We start from the raw sequence: 18267 nt of genomic DNA on the forward strand, positions 1-18267 counted from the left end.
TACATACAGCAAATCAATTGGAGGTAACACTGGGAATAGAGATGCCACAGATTTTTATCTTCCTCTCTCTCTCTCTCTCTCTCAGTAAAATAGGTAGCACAGAGGTGCGCTAGGTGTTAAGAAATGGAAATTTTTTCCTATTTCTTTTTTATTTTATTTCAGTAAACGTGAAACAATTACCTGGCTGAGATGGAAGTAATTTATTTCCCAGATTCCTTTTCCCCTTTACACCACTGTGGCCAACAGTCTTCCCTCAATAATTAGAGCTAGTCCCCTGGTGTTTCACCCCCACATGTCATAATGCTAGGGAATCACTGAGGAAACCAGACCAGCATAGGAGTCCTCACCACCTTATTTGTTATAGGGGTTTCTCTGGAAAGGCGTAGCATTCTAGAAACCACCAACTCCAGCCTGCTGAGTCGGCAGCCTTCTGGTAACTGTTTGTATCCCAACGTTTCAAAAGATCCATTTTATTCAGACTTGCATGAAGCATCTTTCCAGAAAGCATTCAGTTCTACTCTTAGACCCTAGCTTTGTAACCTAAGAAAATGACCCCAAGGGAGCTCACCTCTGGCTGCCCTTTGATTCTGTTTTGCTGTGGAAGGCAAGTTGACCTCATTGTAGTGAGGTTTGTTTATGGTCTGGCTATACACCGTGTGGTCCTCAGAAGGGCAGCATCAGCACCACCTGGGAGCCTGTTAGAAACACGGAGTCTTGGGCCCCACCCCAGAGCTACCAAATCAGAATCTGCATCTTAACAAGATTTCCAGGTGATTTATATGCATGTTTACATTTAAGAAGTAGTGGTCTGAGGAATCTGCCTGAGATTCTTTCTGCAGCAATACAACTCACCATCTCCTGTGCCAAAGTTGTATTCATCCACACTTTCCACTTCCAGTCTCTACCCAGACTTCTCTGCAGTGCTCCAGAGCAAACTATCTCTATTTTGGATGAGTTCCCACCTGGTGGGTCCTGTACTGATCTGCATTTCTATGGTTCGGGTCAAATGTGTATACAGCCCAGCCTACAACTAGCCAACTATACCCATTCTCCTGCAAGTCATCTTGCCCTCCTTATTCCCACAGCTGGAGTGTTACCATGTTCATAAATTATTGTTAAAGAAGGAAATTACCAAAAGAAAAAAAAATAGTCTCCATAAACCTGCATAGTTTAGAGCTAAAGAATATGTTAAAATTTTCCATCGTGGAAATTTCCCAGCTACTGGGCTCTTTAGATTTTTTTTTTTTTTTTTCAGAGCTGCAAGCAAAGAATGGAAATTTCCAATTGCAGCATCAAGGGCTGCTGTTCTGCTGACTGTCTTGCTCAGCCAGGGTCATCTGCTTCTCTAAGACATCAAGGAATGCCAAGGTAGGTTTGAGAGAACACATACACTTCCTCTGCAGGAAGGAAGGAATGTCTTTGTGTGGCCTCCAAGCTGTAATAAGGAGGGGTGGGGGGAGGTGACATGCCCTGCTCCAACCACCTGAGTGTGAATTTTGTTGATCGTTACCACCTATCAGCAGCTTATCGTATTTGACATCTTTCCAATGGCAGCTGGCTGGAAGGTCTTTTTTTTTTTTTTTTTTTTTTTTTTTTAAGGAAATTCTAAGGTGGGTAGGAGATGCAAAGAGAGGAAAGAAACCAACATTTATGGAGGTCTACCCTCCTAAGCACTTGGCCAGCTATTTTGTATATGTTATATCATTTAACCTTTATGTGATCCGCCGAAGGTTAACTTCTGATTTCCTGAACCCAAGTTTTGGAAGCTTCATTTGGGAAGCTCTACCTCTCCCCAACCCTCCCAGAAACCAGTCATCCACAAGCATCCTGACGGGCTCCTCTCCATCTCTTCAATAATAACACTCCAGTTCCTTTTCACTCTATTGAAATTGACATGTATTTCCATTCACAGCTGATCCCGAAGTCTCAGTCAACAGGCGTCCCATAGTTCCTTAAATCCTGTTTTGTTCCTCCCCATGTCCTGTTGCCGCTACTACAGAAGTCTGATGGTGGCAATTTCATGGAAGACCACAGGTAAAGCCATCGGCTTCTTGATGACAAGGGCCAACACCCCGACTGGCTCCAGGTCAGAAAGGACGTTTTCAAACCTAGGTTGTGTGGCTTTTCTGGGTGGGTTGGCCATTTTGATTTTGGTCTTTAGTCATTTGTTTTTGATTTTTAGGGGATTCTGAATGACTGTAAGGACCAAGGGCTACATAGGTTTATGCTCTTCTTACTGACAACCCATGGTACCAAGAAAAGAAGAGTTAAGGAGGATTTCTGACATCCACTGTTGCTATTTATGCTAATTATTTATTGAGGCAAGTTTGGTAGTAAGGTAGATATTCCAGCAATTTAAAAAAAAAAAAAAGTTGTGACACGGCTAGTGAGTTAAAAAAAAATATTTATTCCCTATCTGTATTTTTTATCACATCCGTATCCATAGATAGCAATGTCGTCTTTGAATACGGTGACCAATTTTAGTGCCAACCCAAATCAGAAGTGGACTGGAATGGGAATGGTCACTGGCAAGATTATAGGTCTGTTTAGGCTTTAGTTTAAAAGCTAATATTTAGGTTACTCATTGGTTACTTCTCTAATAATGATTTTGCTTATTCCATTAATCCATTAAAATGGAGTCTGATTCCCGGGTGAAATTTGTCAAGTGGCATTTTATTTTATTTTAAAGATTTTTATTTATTTATTAGAGAGAGAGACAGTGAGAGAGAGCATGAGAGGCGAGAAGGTCAGAGGGAGAAGCAGACTCCCCATGGAGCTGGGAGCCTGATGCAGAACTCGATCCCGGGACTCCAGGACCGTGACCTGAGCCGAAGGCGGTTGCTTAACCAACTGAGCCACCCAGGCGCCCCCAGTCAAGTGGCATTTTAATATGGGTCTGGGTCTTCTATGATATGTACCATAGCTCTGAAAGGCTTCTTTCTACTCCTCCTCCGCATTTGTCACTAACTAGAAGATGTTGGTCCTCTTAGTTGAAAACACTGATGACTTCTACCTGTCGGAGGGGCTAAATTATTGTCTGATGACTTTTCTTTTCCACTTTAGACCACAGAGATGACTTTAAAAAAATATATTATGGTTGGAATATATGCTGGTCTAGATGCTATTTGATTGACTTCAATCATGGCCCCAGTTATCTCCCTTCTGTTTCTCTACCCTTGGCAACATGACTTTTCTGCAATTTACACCAAGAGTTAGAGTCCATTCCTTGGCTCCTTAAATTTAGGCTGGGTTTGACTTGCTTCGGCCACTAGAATGCAACAGATGGAGTGTGCCACTTCTGAGCTAAAGCCTCAAGTGTGAGCTTCCATTTTCCTTCTTGGAACCCACCATGGCTACTCTTCTAAGCCCACACTAACCTGTTGGGGGATGAGAGATCATGTGGAGTAGAGATGAACCATCCCAGCTGAGGCCATCCCAGCCCAGCCAGCCCAGAGCTAACATACTAAGTCACCACAAATGCATGAGGAAGCCCACCAAGATCAGCCGGGCCCAGCCTAGAGTCTCAAAAACACTCAACCAACTCAGAGTCTCACGAGAAATAGTACATGGTAGCTGTTTTAAACCACTGCATGTTCAAGTGGTTTGTGAAGAGACAACAGGTAACAATAAGGGTGTCCAATTCCCTTCTTCTTCTTCTTCTTTTTTACCCCCTCACTGCCAGGAGCTTAGAGTCAACTCTTGAAGGCCAGTCACAGAATCTGTGTTTATTCTTGTACACATATTTATGGAGCTCTTTATGGCTAACATATTTGCAATGCTCTCTCTTCTTGGCAGAGAATTTAAAAAATTTAATAACCTATTGTTTGCTGTGTTGGTTCTAAACCAACTCAATCTTCTGTCTTAAATATTAGCTGATTTCTCCTTAACATCCAATTAGAAGAGATGACCCTAGAGCTAGATTAGCAAATGTTTTTTGCAAAGAGCCAGCTAGTAAATATTTTACGCAGTGCAGGCTGTACAGTGTCTGTCACAATGCTGCTGTTAAATACTGCTAAGGCGGCTGTGGACTAACATGTAAACAAATGGGCATGGCTGCATTCCAAAAAAAACTTAATTACAAAAACAAGCAGTGAATAGGATTTGGCCCTCAGGCCATAGTTTGCTAACCCTTGATCTAGAGAATCTATGTTACTCTGCAAAACAGTTTTATCTATACAATGATCCCAACCAACTTAGTGGTTAATTCAGCTCCATCACTTTGGAAAAACAGAAAAATGAAGTCACTTCCCTTCCTCCACTGGTAGACAAGAAGGGGCTGACTATGGAGCCGCCCGCTGTGTGGAGACTAATAGCATTTGTACCAAGGCAAGCACTATACTGAACAATGTCAAATTCACCAGCCACTTAGTCGGGGACTGGTTATCTAGTCAACGCTAAAGGCCAGGGTGACGTAAGCCATGTCTCATTTGTTTTGTTTCATTTCCCAGCGTCCAATCTCAAATACTCATTTAACAAACGCACGCTGTATACGACAAGGACGGGACTCTGGTCGTACTTGCCTACTTGGAGTTCCCTGAATGTATTGTGCTATTTCACGGCTCTCTAGTTCTGCACACAATGTTCCTTCTGCCTAGAACACACTTAGCCCTCTTCTCTTACTGGCTAACACCCACTCACTGATCAAAACGAATCTCAGTGATACTGCCTCTTGGAAGACTTCCCTAAGTGCGCCACCCTCAACCTCCAGTCCACGCGCAAAGTCTCAGCATTTATTCTACCAAATAATAATGAAAATAGCTAATAACGACAGGTGCTTCCTCGTGGCAGGGACTGTCAAATTGTCACGTAACTGAAATGATTGGTATCCTTCCCCATTTTCCTGATCCAATCATACATTCAAACACGTTGATTGGGGCAGAAGATTGTTGCTAGGGGCAGAAGAGAAATAAAACCCAAGGCTCTAATGGAGAGTGTAGGCCCAGTGAGGGCACAGACTGTATCATATTTGTTTTTACATCTCAACATGTAGTCTTGTCTAGGGCAGAGGTTTCACGTTAATATTAGAAGACGGAATGCAGGGGCACCTGGGTGGCTCAGTCTTTAAGTGTCTGCCTTCAGCTCAGGTCATAATCCCAGCGTCCTGGAATCAAGCCCCGCATCAGGCTCCCTTTCTGCAGGGAGGCTGCTTCTCCCTCTGCCTGCTGCTCCCCCTGCTTATGTTCCCTCTCTCTCTATCTCTCTTTGTCATAAATAAATAAAATCTTAAAAAAAAAAAAGAAGAAGAAGACCAAATGTATGAAAACAGCAGACGCTTATATAGGGCATGATATATGCTGGGCAAGTTTCTAACATGGGGGATTGAAGGAACACAGCGTTTTTAACTAATGTGCCCATCAGGTCACAAAGCTAGTATGTGACAGAGCTGGTTCTAGAATCCATGTTCATAACCACTGGGTGAAATGAAAGCCTGAATGACTCAGCAAAAATCTACGCCACTTCTGAAAAAATAATTCAATGGCTGCCTCTGTGAAGGGCAGGGGTGGTTCAGCGCTAGCTGCTCTGGGATTGGGCTTCGGAGTCAAACAGAACGGGTTCACATTTGCTCTCCTGTGCTCAGTGTGGCTGGATGCGTTGACTGTGGCTCCGATGCATACCCTCACATTTGCGCAAAGCATATTAGGGCTGCGTTCTCACTCGCATTTGATGTCTCCCACACCCTCTCCTCCTTGCAGGTGGGCAGGCATCAAGCCTTGAAGAGTGACCCCAGCACTGCGGTGCCATGTGTGAGCCATCCAGATTCATCGATGCTGGCCAACTCCAAAGGACACTTAAGCAAATTAGCACTTTGAAGAAGACTGCACAGGAGAGTCCATAATGCCAGTCCATCTGGATAACCATGAGCGTTATTTTTAAAGGATGGCTATGAGACACTCATTGGTGGTTTTGGAAGTCCCCAAGGAGCCTCTCAGGGAATATGCCACTCAATGGGGGAGACACAGACAATGACTGGCGTACAGCTGTCCCTGAGGACAGGTTTACTCTGCTGAAAAAGAAAGAACAGATATTTCCCATAGAATTTTGCTTCTGAAGCAAAAATGCATTTGGAAAGTTTTAGGTTTGAGCATCAGAACATCAGGAAATGAAAGTGCTCACAGATTCCCTGCAGACCTTTGAAGTCAATGGTTCCTCGGAAGGTGGAACAAATGTGCCCATTCTTCTGCCTCTAGGCAGTTTTCTTAAAAAATTTCAATTCTTCCACTTTTTTCCCATTGCAGTTAGGTAAATAGGAGGAGGCAAAGAGGCACTTTGCTTTGTAGCCTCTGTTGATGGCCTAGAGGATCTAATGAAGGTGTGCCTGGGCCAAGCTTCGACAAGCTTCCGGTTCTCACTGGAGGCTCAACAGAAGCTAATAGGAATTCAGCAATTTAAGAATTGGCTCTTGCAAGCAACCATGTGTCACTGGGGAGCTGGGCAAGATTGTATCTGCAAGTACAGGATAGCGTATGAGAAGATATTTTCTTCTTCTTTCTCTTCTACAGGCTTTCCTCCCAGTCAAGCATCAATCATGGGACTTCTCCGGGAAAACATGTATTGCCTGGCTGGAAGACTTGAGAAGCATTTGGTTGACCAGAGTTCTTGGGCACCTATAAATGCAGGTTTCGGTGCTTGGGTAGATTTTATCATTTAAAACAACCCAAATGTTATTGTAGGTATAGCCCATTTCATATAGTTTAATGCTTAATAATTCTTTGCTTCTTTTCTTATATAAAATTTATATTTTCCCATCTAGATCATAAACTCGCTGAGGGCAGGAATCATGCCTTTACTTCTTTTCAATCCCCCACAGGACCAAACACACAGGCTAGAGAAGCATAACACTGGGTGGTCAACAGGGAATGACCACAGGATGGTGTCTGGAGACCTGGGTGGTTTCTGTGCCCCCTGCCCCACCTAGATGGTGTAAGACCTTCAGGAAGCACTTAGGTTTCTGAGTTGCGATTTCTTGATCTTAAAGAGTGCCCCTACTTACCTTACTGTTTTTTGGGAGGATTAGGTAAGATCATGCATGTGAAGGTATTTTGTAAACCAAGATTTGCTAGCTTTAAAGTGAGAATAGTCATCAGGAGAGGCATTTAGTAAATATCTGATTAATTTGTAATGATAAAATACTGTCTTCCCTTCTTCCCTATATCTAGTTCTTGAGGGGTTTTGTTTCTCCCTCGATGCATGAGAGTGACAGATCATTGCCCTAAGCCCAGGTCAGCTAAGAAGAAAATGAAGAGGCAGCACCTTATATGAGAAATTTTGCGAAGAGATGACACTATGAAACAGACTCAGAATGGTTCATTATTTATAGTCTTTATTTTCTACTTGTTCTTAGTAAAGAAGACAGTCTCTCTGTAGTGACAGAATTCTATACAGTCCATGAGAAAACTGTCCTTTCAAACATGGTTATTCCTCAAATGCTTCTGTAAGATATAAAATTTAGTCACATTTTTTTTTTTCCACTTAACTCATGAAAGTTGGATGAGCCCACTGTTTTCCAAATTCCATCACAGAGTACCCACTGCAGGACTAAGACTTGGGGTTGAGGAATTTTGTCAATACACTGAATCCAAACCAATTGTGAATTCCATTAATGAACATATTTATGATGCCCTTTTTATGGGGCATAAAAACAGGAAACTGTTTCAGAATTAATCGATCCAGAACAGTTTTCGGAAACCTTATTTCTTTTCTTTTTAAAACTCATTACAGAAAGTTTCAAGCACACCCAAAGGCAGAAGAGTAGTAAAAATGAACCCATCCTTATTGGACCTGTCATCCAGCTTCAACATAAGGCCAATCTTGCAAATCCTCATTTTTAATCAATATTAGTAGCCAATAAAATTAAACTCACACTACATGCAGATACATTTTAACATTCAAATCTCATGTTTATTTATCTATAGTTTCCTAAAATACTTGTACTTTCATCAGACACTCATCTTTCTTATTCTTGTATCTCTCTCACTTCTCTTGAGGCTGAAGTGGGGCTAGTTCCTTACAAAGTCCATACTAGAGGGAAAATACTTAACGAGAGGAGAAGGTGGGACATTCTAAATTTAAATTTAAATTTAAATAAATAAATTTATAAGTAATTTATTAATTATTCTCTATCTGTGACATAGTGCCTTGACCCTTTTGACTAAAGCGTTGCAGGAAAATAGTGATAATGGGAAAGGAGTCACTTCTGACAACAGAACTGAGTCTTTGTCCTTTTGCCCCAATGATATAATAGCGAGTGACAGAAAGAGGGGTCAGTCCATTCTTGATCCTAAAGAGTGAGAGAGAGAGCCTCAAGACAAATATGATAAACCACATTCAAGGCTGAGCATTTCTTGTATGTAATATATTATTTATTAGATATATATAAAAATTTTTGCAGAGTACAAATAGTTTGCTGTATAGAATTATTATGTGCTAAGAGTCATCAAAATGCATACCCATTTGTAGCCAAATCATACCCCTAGGCAATCTAAAATAATAATATATTTTTTTAAAGAAGTAAGTTAGGGGCATTGGGTGGCTCAGTCGGTTAAGCATTTGCTTTTGACTCAGGTTATGATCCCAGGTCCTGGAATTGAGCCCCACATTGGGCTCTCTCCTCAGTGGGGAGCCTGCTTCTCCCTCTCCCTTTGCCTACTACTCTGTCTACTTGTGCCCACTCTTTCTCTCTCAAAAAAATAAAGCCTTTTTAAAAAATAATAAAAAAATAAAGAAATATGTTAGAATGATGAAGTTGGGTAGAAGTTATATGGCTTTAACAAAACTTTGGTTTCTTCTTTTACGTTGTTCCCCATGATAAAACAGCAAAATTCCTACCTAGATGGTAAAACTTGCACCATTTGTTTAATTTTAACATGCTCAGTTGCTCTTGGGAGAAAGTATACTGCTGTGGCATGAAGCAGAAGGTATAATTTGAAGCCAGACTAGAGAAAAAAGCTCCTTTTAGAAGTAATGTATTCATGAAAAGGTGAAAGTATCAAAAAAGGCTTAATAATTTCACCAAGTAATCTAAAGCTAAATTTTGTATGCAAGTTCCTTACAGAACTATAACAAACTTTGTAGAACTCAAGCCTTCCATGGAAAAAGGTTTTAAGACTTCTTTTAAAACCAGTGTGATGGGAATCTCCCGCCACAGATTGTACTGCCGTCTTACTATTGTTGTTTGCTTTATCACTCATGAGAACTTGTTTTGCATCCAGTGAAGACATAGAGAAACGTAAGGATGAATACTTATAATTTGTTCCCATGTGGACTTTCAAAATCCAGGATAATAGCTTTTCTTTTTCCTTCAATAATTAGATTCTGAAAGGAATCTGGAAAGCGCTACACACAGGAGTGGTGTTTGGTCGAAACAGGGCTCCTTTCCAGCTCTGCTTGAGTTTGTTGCTGTCTATGTGTGATATTGAAGGGAATGAGGAAAATAAACTTCCTTAATTATTACATGGTGCCAATGACCTTCCTCTACTTTTGAAGAAATAAATTGCATTTCTTCCTTAGTATGTTCATAACGAATCTCTGAGATACAGGGATATGGTTATTCAGTCAGGAAAAAAAAATAATTATTTAAGAGAACTAAGCATTTCATGTGAAAACTTTCAACATAACAGAGGGGAGGGAAATAACTCTTAAAATAAAATCAAGCCAGTAAACCTAAGGAAGTGGGGGATAAGGGGGAGAAAAAAAACAATGAAACATTATAAGGAATAATAAGAAAAAGAAAAGAATAAAAATAAATATATCCATTACCATAAAAATTAAGAATTGAATTTCTCTTTCAAAAGACAAATTTTCTGAATAGGTTGAAAAACAAAACAAAGCCTTGTATACGAAATTCACTTCAAGGGGCTCCTGGGTGGCTTAGTGGGTTAAAGCCTCTGCCTTAGGCTCAGGTCATGATCCCAGGCTCCTGGGATGGAGCCCCGCATCGGGCTCTGCTCAGCGGGGACCCTGCTTCCTCCTCTCTCTCTACCTGCTTCTCTGCCTACTTGTGATCGCTCTCTCTGTGTCAAATAAATAAACAAAATCTTAAAAAAAAAAAAAAAAAGAAAGTGACAGGGAACGTTTGAAAATAAATGATTGGGTAGATATATGTCAGGCAAATCCAAAACCAGGAATGACAATATTAATATCAAATTCAAGGCCAAAAACATTTAATAGGAACAAGAGGATGGAATGATTAAGAGCAGGGTGGCAGAGATTGCTAGATGCCTATGCCATCCTTGCCCATCCCTCTTTCACCCTCGCTAACAAAACCTCAATCTATTTTGGCACATCAATGTGTAGAGATAAAAACAAATTAATTTTCCCATCCTCTTTTACAATGAGGGGTAGACAGTAACTTGTAAGCAGAAGTTAGTGGGTGGGGCTACAGATATCTAATTAAGCTGGAAGCTACTCCTTTCTACCTTCTTCTTTTTCCTCTTTCATGACTGGAATATATATATATATGATGGCTGGAGCTGCAGAAGCCATTCTGCAATCATGAGTTGGAGAATGGATACCACAAACTAAAAGGTAGCAGAGCAGGAAGACAAGTGGAGCTTGCTTTCCAGATGACCATGGAGTCACTACACCAGTCCTCAACGTTTTACCACCAGGTATTTTTTATGTTTGAGCAAAATACATTTCTGTTTATTTAAGCCACTATTAATTTGATATCATTTTATTTGTAGTCAGATCAATTTCCTGTGATACAATATAAATTTGAAGAAAATACAATAATTGTTAGCTCTTATGCACTTAAAAATATAGCACAAAAATTTAAAAAATCAAAACCACTAGAGTGATTTTTAAAAGAAAAGAAAAAAAACCCCACTAGAAAAAACCCCACTAGAATTTGATGAAATGACAAGCAAGAATACAGAAGACTATAATATAACTTACAAGCTTATTACACATGCATGAGTTCATGTGTATGATTAGAGTATAAAAACAATAAATTTTTACTTCACAAAAAGAGAACATGTCACCTTTTCTGGTGTTTGGAATAGTTATAGAACCAATCATGTACTTGGCCACAAAAGACAAGAGCTATTGTAGTACAGGGAACAGAAGAAAGCTGCTGCAGCTAAGCGCTCTGTTGTACAGCTTGCTGGTAGCATGACCTTGGACAAGTGACTTAACCTTCCTGGGTTCTGTTTCTTTATCTATAGAGTTGGGATCAAAATAGCTAGAAATTTTATCTTTTATAATTACTGCTCTCTCTCCCAGCCCAGCATTTTCCAGCGTGATGTCCATTTACCTACACAAAGCCGCTGGCGCCACATGTCACTGACTCTAGGTGAAAGTGCTGGGCCATCAGATGGCCATCAGTACTTCCCAGTGGGAGGGTCAGCTGCGGGAATAGAAGGTCAACATTTCTCAGACTGGCCTCAACTGACCAGAGAGCACAACGCTGTCTAGCATGGAATTCAAGAGCACCAAAAGAATGTTAAATGGATGAATTGTTACTTGCAGGAAAAGAAACAGGAACCATGTTTCCAATTATTCTTCATTTCAGACAACAACTAGCTGTTTCCGCTGGCACAGTAGCTGAATGGGGAACACTATTGAGTAAACTCTGCTGAAAAAAGGATGAATGTGGGCCAGTGAATTTTTTGACACAGTCCCAGCTTTATTTTTGCTTATTGCTGGCAAGCTAATATGAGGGACATTAAAAAACAATTGAGAAAAACTTTGTAAATAAGGCTTAAAGGACAAGAAGTCTCCACAGCCCCCCAAAAATATAAACTTTTTTGTACCAACAAGGATCATTTGTGACATAAAACAGAACCTCTAAATTTAGCTGTTGGTTAGAAAAAAAAGAGAAAAAGACTTAATATAAATCTTAAAAAAAAAACCCTACAAAATAAAACATTTTTTAGTATCACAAAAGCAGAATCCTGAAGTACTTAAAGTATTTTAACATAAAGTATTTTCATGAGCACTTTAATATGTGAAAATATATGACTCTGAGGAAACTATTAATTGTATGTATTAATAATTATTTTGTATAGGGGCTTCTGGGTGGCTCAGTCAGTTAAGCATCCAGCTCTCAGCTTTGGCTTAGGTCATGATCACTGGGTTGCGAGACCGAGCCCCACGTTGGGCTCTGAACTGTCATGGAGCCTGCTTAAGATTCTCCCTCTCTCCCTCCCCTTCTGTCCCCCTCCCTGCCTCAAAGAAACACATTATTTCATGTAAGTAAATTATAATTAATAGGCTATGTTAATTATAAGTATTCAATAAGTTTATATATTTTTAATAAGATTAAATGTAACAAAATATTAAATCTATAAAAACGTTAAAGTTTTATCCCTGAACTTAGAGGAAAAGCAGAAGTGAACTAAACATAGTAAGTATCCCCACTCATTTTAAGTCACAAATACTTGGTAAACTATCTGATGTCAACAGGGAATGAATGGGGCATGTGTTCCTTTGCTTTGAGGGATCTGCGATATCATCAGCAGAATGATATTTATGTTTTTGCATATTTTCATATGTTTCATCTCAAACATATTGATGTACAAATAGATAAATTCAGGGTGGTTATTATTATTTTCTCCAAAATATATCCTAATTCTCTAGCTGTTCCTTATTTCTCTCAACATTATCTCAGTGTATCAGTTCTTCATCAGCCCCATTCATTCCTCTCTTTAAAAAGCTTTGAGTGACGACAAAATCGGCTCCCATCTTTCTGCTTAGAATGACCTTCTCACCTAGGTCTGCACACATAAACAAATGTCCTCTGTCGGCATCTATGTAAGGTGGTGTCCTTCACAGAGGCTCCATCTTCTTTCTGTGTAGTAGAGAACATCAAACTCGGGAAGAAGTTTTGTTTTTTCTTTCAACTATGGGGTTTCAGACTTACTCAGATACAATTCAAATGGTGCCCTGTGTCCCAAGTGAAGATACATACAGGGCACAGATTTATCAGGGAGGAAGACAGAGAAACTAAAACAGAGAAGACAGAAGCAGAGACCAGACTTCCCCTGTCCAAACTGTACTAGAAGTGGAGATTCTGTACTTCTATAACCCTGCTGATTAGCACAGTGCTATCAGGACTACATGAATTGTTTTTTTTTTAATTCAACTTGGCAGATAGTAGTACATATTTACTGGATTGAATTGATGAAATCAGTGTTAAGAACTACATTAAAATGATTAGAGGAATATTTTTTCGGGTCTTCATATTTTTTTAAAGGATTTTTTTTTTTAATCATTTCCCAAATTGTCTTCCTAAAATTTGTGTGAGTCTGTCTAATCACCTAAGGTACAGGATCATCTTGCATTCCTGCCTTCTTCCAACACAGGGAGGTCAGATGTCTCATGCTGCCCTCAGCCTCGTGATGGGAAGACATGCCACAAAGTAATTTTAAAGGATAAAGAAGGATTAAGAAGAACAGAGAAAGGGCTCTGAGGAAAATGGAACATATGAAACCAGCAATCTTTCTTTCCACGTAATTTGTAAAGCTTTTTTGAATCTGTCTTGTCCCCTGTTGTTTTCCCTTCACAAGGCAGGGAACTCAGTTATGCCTATTAAGAACTCCATCTGCCTCAGAGAAAAGACAGATCGAGAGGGGTGGGGCTGTAGGGGGAAAAGATGGGGATTAAAAGTCTTTAAAGTTTGAATAAGAAGAAAAGTGAAAGTGAAATTTAATTGTCAGTTTCTTCTTCAAACTTGACTTCTGGTTACAAGATAATTTGCAGTAGGCAAGCATGCTTTTTTACAATCCTAACTGGTATCATCATTCTGGGACTCTGCTGTGTCTCTCTTCCACTTGCTGGTCAATATCTCACTCAGAATCCAATCATTTACAATGAGTCACAATGCATGACTCAAGATTCAACTAGCTACAGTATTTTTCCTCATATTAGATTTAATGTTCCTTCAAGATTGGTTTGTAGGGCGTTACCTCTCCACTCCTAGGCAGCTATAGATTTTTGTTACATTGTATCTTGTATGAGTGTGTATGTATGAATAAAATATAATGTGTACACATATAGTGTTTGAATAGTGATATAATCATAAATAGGAGGTTAAAGAATATATTGATTTCACCAATTCACCCAAGGAAAAGACAAATGAACTAAAACAAATACCATATTACAGACTACATCTGATTTTATTTTTAAAATCAACTAATTTTTACTCAAATTTCACACATTTGATTCAGCCATTTCTCATATGCTAGGGGTCGAAATCTCCGTCATACATTTGAATTATTTATCATAGATGTCAAATATTCCACAAAGATTTATGGTGGAATTAATACTGTGGATCGAGTATACGTGTCTGTACCCCAATTGCATTTGACAGCATTTCCATCTTTTGGTGGTTCCTGGAAAGTCTAACCACAGGCTTGCATAAGTCAGAGCCTTTCTTACGACAGTGAGTACAGGAGACATTTCCGTGGCCTTTCACGGTGTGCAAGGTAAGTAAATTTGAATTCATATCCTCTAACTTTGCTGGGTCTTCAAGCATGAGCACTAATAAGTGAATCCTTGTGCAGCTAGATTAATTAACCCTGAACCAAATCCGTCCAAGACTCCTTATGGCTTCTGGCCAAGGGTGACAGGCCCAAGCTCCTAGGACTTGGCATGCATAGCCTTTCTCCACTGGCCCCCATTTGCCCTTCTACTACGTCCCTTTTATGCTGCTCCCTCTTCCCCAAACATATCCCGGATATCTCCACCTTTGGACATTGACTCAAGCTGTTCCTCTCACCTAGAATATCTTCTTTTTGTGCTACAAACCCAACTCTTAGTCATCCTTTTTGTAAATTTTGTATTTTTTAGTCGCACAAAGTAGTGCATGACCACCTTCTCCTTGGAAAGCTATTCAAACACTATCTATAGTAAAAACCGAAAGTCCCTGTGAATTCTAGCCCTTCCCTCGACTCCCTACCACCTGCCAATGGCACTCCTCCCCTCCCAATTTGCTAGCTACCCTTCCAGCTCTTTCTCTTGGCATTTAATATTGCAAATACAATTTTCGTTTATTTCCTTTTTAAGTAAGTGGAGTTGAACTATATATTCTGTTCTGTTGGCTAGCTCCCTCCTCTTCAAGACCTCTATTAAATTTCCTCTCTCACCTGTGACCGCCTCACTGCTTTAGGATCCTCCTTCTGCCTCCATTACCCTGGCTTGAACTTCTCACTCTTGATATCCTTGGCACTCTCTTGGGTCCATCTCTATGACGTTGGGTTCTTTAACTTTCTGATGTGTGAGAGTCTTATCCCTGCGACGTAAAGTCTTTGAGGGCAGAAGCTTATCTTTTGTGGTGTTCAAAACTGTATTATGCACAAAGGAGTTATTCAAAACTAGTTTACTGGGCGCCTGGGTGGCTCAGTGGGTTAAGCTGCTGCCTTCGGCTCAGGTCATGATCTCAGGGTCCTGGGATCGAGTCCCGCATTGGGCTCTCTGCTCAGCAGGGAGCCTGCTTCCCTCTCTCTCTCTCTGCCTGCCTCTCTGCCTACTTGTGATCTCTGTCTGTCAAATAAATAAATAAAATCTTTAAAAAAAAAAAAACTAGTTTACTGAGTACGTGAGCCCCAGGTTCCCCATTTCCTGATCTAAGGTGGGAAAGCTCTGCTTAAATGGAGAGAAACATACAAATGTACTGTAATGGCATCCTTTAGAGTTTCCATGGCCTCTCCTAAGAATTCTCCCACTCTGTTCTACATGGTGGGTTGGCAGATTTCGACATATCAGCTGAGAAGTGCAGCAACTCTGTGACAGGTCAGAGACCCCAGGCAAAAACTTTTCTTCTGGGATCTCTCAGACCAAGGACAGCTCCACCAGTTAAACACCCCCCACCCCCCCCCCCCCCGAGACAGAAACATTATTACAGCGAAGGGAGGTTTACAGCACAGGCTGATGGAGCCCAAGGGTAGCGAGGAACACACAGACTTTTAGATCTAAAATTTCAGCTCTCATGGAACCAGTTCTCTAGTGGAATTAATCATTGGCATAACAGCCCCAACAATTCAAAAAAGCCATTCATTTTCCCTTTTAACATAAAAGCTGTAAAGTCAAACTTGATGTTTCTTTTAAAAAATGTTATTTTCTGGGGTGCCTGGGTGGCTCAGCTCAGGTTATGATCTCAGGGTCCTGGGATCGAGCCCCGCATCAGGCTCTCTGCTCAGCAGGGAACCTGCTTCCCCCACCCTCTCTGCCTGACTCTCTGCCTACTTATGATCTCTGTCTGTCAAATAAATAAATAAAATCTTTTTAAAAAAATGTTATTTTCTCAGATCATAGAGAAGGCAAAACAACCAGTATAACATTTCTTGTGTTTCATTTTTTAAAAAGATTTTTATTTATTTAACACACACACAGAGAGAGAGAGACAGTGAGAGAAGGAATGCAAGCAGGGGGAGAGGGTGAGGGAGAAGCAGGCTCCCCATTGAACAGGGAGCCCCAATGTGGGACTTGATCCCAGAACCCCAGGATCATGACCTGAGCTGAAAGCAGACGCTTAACGACTAAGCCACCCAGGCACCCCTTGTGTTTCATTTTAAATGCTGTCTCTTGAATAAGTCACCACATAGTTTCTATGCCTCAGTTTCTTCATTTATCTATAAAATGAGTATAACAATAGACCCTATCCTATGGGCTTCTGAGCATTAAAACGAGATAATCAATGCAGTGGGTAGCAAAATCTGACAGTAAGTACCCAAAAATGTGAGCTCTGATGAGGTTGATTACGTTATGGCTTCTCACGGCTGTGTCAGGAGCTGAAAGTTTTGGGTTTTTTGTTTTTTTTTTTACAAGGGACTTCAGCCAAACAAGGCAGACAAGAAAGAACACTGTTGAGCTGTTATAATGGTGAACATTATGAGTGATATTTCTTGGAAAATTCTATTCAGTTCCTTCGGTCTCATTACAACAAATTTGCTTAGAATCTTTATTAAAGTGATGCTTGAAATAAATAGCTTATTAAATGGAAAAATCTCTTTTTGTTAGAAATTTCCTCTGAAATGGTATTAGTCATGACTAGATCTTACATTCCTTTTGACATCTTATATGTCTTCTATTAATAGTTTCATTTCTTAAGTCCAAATAACTGATTGAAAGGACCTAATGTAATATTTAATAACTAATTTGTTCTATCAAAAAAGTTGCTGTTGGTCTCAAAGGAGAGCTTCTGAATCCTTCAACTGAGGTTATTAATCAAAACAGATATAATAATTTTAGTTAATAACTAAATACTGAGAGTACTGCAGATCACCAACAGAGTTAAAATACTTCAGATTGCTGGTTTTAGTCTCAAATCATTATTGAGACCTACCCTCTTACTGAGTCCATACCGGGGACATATGCAGAAAAAATCTGAAGCAATAAGCCAGTTACTTCTGACACAAAGACAGCACCAATCCATTGAGAGCTTCAGGTTGAATTATTCAGTTCTTCAATTGTTTGTTTCACTAGGCGATGTCTATATAATAAATCAACATAGGCTATCTGAATAATTAATGTGTGTTCATCCATGTATAGGCTAACGGCATAGGATTTGAGGTCAGAAGGAGAAGGGTTTAAATTTCAACTTGGTGACCAACTAGGTAAGTGAACTTGGGCAAACTGTCTAACCTCCCAAAGCCCCAGTTTCCTCCTCCCTAAATGTAACTAACACTTACTTATTTTATGGGCTTGAGAAGATAAAATGAGTTAAGCTATAGAAGAGCTCAATGGACAGGAGGTAGACAATGGGTCACTCCCCCCCCCCTTTTTTTTAAGATTTTACCCATTTATCTGACAGAGAGAGAGAGAGAGAGAGTACAATCAGGGGAAGAGGCAGAGGGAGAGGGAGAAACAGGCTCCCCACTGAGCAGGGAACCCAATACAGGGCTCTATCCCAGGACCCTGGGATCCTGATCTAAGCCAAAGGCAGATGCTTAACAGATGGAGCCACCCTGGTGTCCCTTCCTTTTTCTTTTTAACTGTTTTTAACAGTTTCTAAACTATGATGATAAACAAGTAAATCTATATCAGATGATGATAAGCACTGCGAAGAAGGGCAGGTGGGAAATCCTGAATGTCAGCCAAGGGGAGAAGGTGTGGCTAAAATAAGAAAAAATGAAAAAGTGAAAGGAGACATGGATGAGGCAGCTTAGCCTCAGTGCACACATGTAAATGTTGTCAAGAAGCACGAAGAGGTTGTGCTCTTTCAGCTTTCCTCGTTTTGTGCTTGTGACTATCACACAGCCTAAAACTATGCAGGCAAGTGGAGAAGAGGTAGAAGTCAGGAATGATGAGGTGGAGGAGCTAAGACCTGGG

At 40.2% G+C, this 18267-nt stretch overlaps 1 protein-coding gene and 1 long non-coding RNA gene across 2 annotated transcripts in view; one reads left to right on the top strand and one right to left on the bottom strand.

Annotated features, from left to right (window-relative positions):
* MKLN1 (muskelin 1) overlaps window positions 1–18267 on the bottom strand; it is a 338468-nt gene that overhangs the window by 278467 nt on the left and 41734 nt on the right. The window lies entirely within an intron of this gene.
* LOC116569262 lies at window positions 651–16802 on the top strand. The gene is made up of 3 exons (XR_004276941.1): window positions 651–806; window positions 10363–10369; window positions 16792–16802. It is a non-coding gene; the product is annotated as an uncharacterized LOC116569262 (long non-coding RNA).

This window comes from Mustela erminea, chromosome 11 (assembly GCF_009829155.1).
Source record: "Mustela erminea isolate mMusErm1 chromosome 11, mMusErm1.Pri, whole genome shotgun sequence".
Classification (NCBI taxonomy): domain Eukaryota; kingdom Metazoa; phylum Chordata; class Mammalia; order Carnivora; family Mustelidae; genus Mustela; species Mustela erminea.